Source organism: Triticum aestivum, chromosome 1B, assembly GCF_018294505.1.
Source record: "Triticum aestivum cultivar Chinese Spring chromosome 1B, IWGSC CS RefSeq v2.1, whole genome shotgun sequence".
In the NCBI taxonomy this organism is placed as follows: Eukaryota; Viridiplantae; Streptophyta; class Magnoliopsida; order Poales; family Poaceae; genus Triticum; species Triticum aestivum.
In genome coordinates this window covers 18,342,670-18,346,631 of record NC_057795.1, presented here as the reverse complement: position 1 = coordinate 18,346,631, position 3,962 = coordinate 18,342,670, and the positions used below count along the sequence as shown (strand labels likewise).

Here is a 3,962-nt window from a genome sequence, read left to right as displayed (position 1 = left end):
GACCCATAACCGAACCACCGTGCTTCGTTTTTCTGTTGATGTGCATAGCTAGGATCATTGCAAGATCCTCCTCCTCTTCCATATCAAATTCTTCTTCGGAAGAATTATACGACGGACTCATCTACAATGTTCAATACTATGCTATTAAAACTACAATCAACATGCACCAAATTCATGAAGTTTGAGCAATACATACCTTGCAGGCGTTTTGTCAAACACCTTGCGGGCGCCGAGCGGCAGCGAGCGCCCGGGCACTGTTCGTCACAGGACGGACGCGCGCGAGGGGCGGCGGTGACTAGAGGGGGGTGGAGGAAGCCGCTGCGGCGTGGAGATAGGCCAGGGAAGCGCCGGAACGGTCGCCGGGTGGCGCGGGCGGCGGCGGCGCCACGGCTGGAGGTGGGAGGGGGAGTTGCGAGCGAGCACGCGAGAGTCCAGCGCGCGGGAGCGGGCGCAGCAAATAAGCGGCGCGCGATGGAGTTTCGCCCCGCGCGCTGAACTACATATGCCGCGCGCGCGGTTTTTGCATGTCCGCTGGAGCCACTATACCGGGTGTGTGCGCGCTAAAATTGGCAATTTTGCGGCGCGGCGCTTGTTTGGCGCGGCTGTTGGAGATGCTCTAATCAGCTAAGTTTTGGCGTTCTGAGACACTTCTCTATGGGTTCTTTGCTGCAAACCAGAGCCGGGCATTCTGAAGATGGGAACGGTATCCTGCTCTTCATCAGGAAGGACGGTGATGTTGGTTCGGAATTGTAATGCTTACTTAGGCGCCCGAAAATCACAATTATATATGGGTCACCTGTGTTGACGATGACTGCGAGATGAACACAGACTTCCAAAGCTACACGTACGGATTGCTTCTCTGTATTTTTCTTCTTCTTCAGACTTCCAAGTTATACGAATTAACAGTATTCTCTGTATCAGTTAGTAGTATTTTCTTCAGAGCTCACGCTGGCATGAGCTGCTGCACCTTGATCACTCTTGGAAGATATGCGTAGGATTCCATATTTCTCTAAGCTGCTACACCATGGACCACCGATATCCGATGATGAGATATGCGTAGGATTCCATATTTCTCTAAGCTGCTACGCCATGGAACATCGATATCCGATGATGATATCGATATGCGTAAGAACAAATGAAGATGATTGCATGCATGTGTTGATCGTGCTATGGAGGAATTGGTATGTACGTAATGAAATAGTACATCATAAGCTACCACCTCCAATTGAAGCTTCGTGTAGATTTCTGATCAGCTATGTCGAGTCACTTCAATGAATCAACCATTTTCCAACAACTGACATCATTAAAGTGAAGATGGTGCCGCCGTCGATTGGGTACAGTTCTACAATGATAAATACACCAACATAACATGCAGCCATGATCAAGTGGTCTGGCCCGCCGGCTGGTCGTGTGAAGCCGAATGTTGACGGGTCGTTCGTCGAAGCCGATGGTGGATTAGCAGGAGCGGTATGATCCTATGTGATAATGATGACAACATTGTCTTCTCCGCTTGTCGTTCCATCTTGCATTGTTCTGAACCGCTCCAAGTTGAGCTGTTGGCGTGCCAGGAGGGATTAAGCCTTGCTCTACAATGGTCTACTCTACCGGTGGACATTGAGATGAACTGCATGGATGCGGTCAAGTTGATCAAGTCGTCTATCCTTGACAGATCGTCACATAGAATGATAGTTCAGGATATTAAGAGGCTCTTTGGTGAAAAGGATATCACTATTGCTCATGTAAGTAGGAATCAGAATGTTGTTAGTCACACCACTGTTGCTTTCGAATGATCGGAGGGCCGAACTGCAGTTTGGTTGCGCTTTAGACCTGCAGGCATTGCTCTGCTATGTAGGAATGAATTTTCCAACAGTTGAGCAATGAAACCCTTTTAACCCCGTAGAAAAAAAACTGAAAGAATAAAATTACTCCCCCCGCCCCGCCCTCTTCACAAATACAAGTTGTCCTAGTTTTTTCATGAATCAGATGTATATAGACATATTTTAGTGTCTGCTCACTCATCTCAGTATATATGTAGTCCATATTGATATGCTCCAAAATATCTTATAAGTCCATATTGATATGTTCCAAAATATCTTATATTTGTGAACGGAGGGAGTTACGCTTACACATTGCGCGAATCAAATATCGTAGCATGGTGAACATTTTTTCCTCATTTGCATAAGCAGCTTGAGGAGCGTAGTGTTTTGATTTCTGAATGATGAAGGTGGCTCTCATTTCTCAGTTTGTGCAGCCAGTAAGCCCCGAGGGGTTCCTGCAATACGTACGCCTGTGAGGCGCGGCCATGAGCGGTGATTATATTCCAAGCGGTACGTACGTGCTGGGCTATTTGGAGGAAGATATGACGATCTCGTAAAAAGAAAAATGATCAATGGAGGGGAGCCTCAGATGAAAAAGGAAGAGAAAAAAAGGAAATAAAAATAAAAATTAGGGAGGATAGAAAACATCGACAGCAGGGATCGAACCTGCGCGGACGTAGCCCAACAGATTTCAAGTCTGTCTCCTTAACCACTCGGACATATCGACCACATTTCCGCTTAATTACTTCGTAAATATTTAATAAGTAATCCTGCAGGTCAGTACGTGTCGTTCGTCATGGAAGGAGTACGTGTCATTCATCTAGAATCATCAGTTCTGTTTATTTATCAGGCGCTGAGATGTTTTGGTTTAGAATAACGTGGCACGTGCATGGTTAGCGATGGAGATGTGTTGGTAGACATGACACATGCATGCACTCTCTTTTGATTCCCCAAATAAATATGCATGTACTGTATTTTTATCGATGACACGTGTAAATATGTAACCAAATGATCGTGCACTCTGCTGCAAGATTTATATCATCTACTACATGTTTTCTCTTTTCTTCTACACTTTAGATGTTGATGAATACTTTGTCTATCCAAAAATCAAAGCAATCAGTAATTGCTAGTATTAACTTGGTGCTCCAAAATCAAATCCTAAAATAAACAAGCACTTGATGGCACCTCCCCTGTAGGGGAATAGGATGCAACTCTCAATATATTGATAGGTGCATATGTACAAGTATATATAGTACATACGGCAAGTCATATCCTCAACTATACACAAGGAGGAGACTTGGAGTACAAGAATACATGTGCTAAATACATATCTCAACACCCCCCGCAGTCGAAGCGACACCGTTGCTGACGCAGACTGGACCGGAATTCCTCGAAAGACGTCGTGGGCAAGCCTTTGGTCATGATGTCGGCAAATTGTTGGGAGGTGGGAACGTGCAGAACACGGACATGGCCAAGAGCCACCTGATCCCGAACAAAATGGATATCAAGCTCAATGTGCTTGGTGCGACGATGATGAACCGGGTTGGCGGAGAGGTAGACGGTGGAGACGTTGTCGCAGTAGACAACCGTGGCCTTCTCAACAGGACACGAGAGCTCGTGAAGAAGCTGACGAAGCCAGGAGCACTCAGCAACAACGTTGGCCACAGCGCGGTACTCAGCCTCGGCGCTAGACCTCGAGACGGTGGGCTGCCGCTTGGACGACCACGACACCAGGGATGGTCCAAGGAAGATGCAGTAACCCGAAGTAGAGCGACGAGTGTCCGGGCAACCAGCCCAGTCGGCGTCGGAGTAGGCGACCAAATCAGTGGCAGTGGAGGCGCGCAGAGTGAGGCCGAGATCCATAGCACCGCGGATGTAACGGAGAATCCGCTTAACGGCAGTCCAGTGAACATCTCGAGGAGCATGCATATGCAGGCAGACCTGCTGAACCGCGTACTGAAGCTCCGGCCGAGTGAGAGTGTGGTACTGGAGAGCACCAACAATGGACCTGTAGAAGCCAGCATCTAGAGCAGGAGTACCATCAGTAGCAGAGAGCTTGGCCTTCGTGTCGACAGGAGTGGCGGCCGGTTTGCAGTTAAGCATACCAGCACGGTCAAGGAGCTCATGAGCGTACTTCCGTTGATG

The 3,962-nt window shown here is 47.8% G+C and overlaps 1 non-coding gene across 1 annotated transcript; it reads right to left on the bottom strand.

Annotated features, from left to right (window-relative positions):
* Window positions 1-2,462: 2,462 nt before the first annotated feature.
* On the bottom strand, window positions 2,463-2,544 carry TRNAS-UGA (transfer RNA serine (anticodon UGA)). Its single transcript has one exon. It is a non-coding gene; the product is annotated as a tRNA-Ser (tRNA).
* Window positions 2,545-3,962: the final 1,418 nt, after the last annotated feature.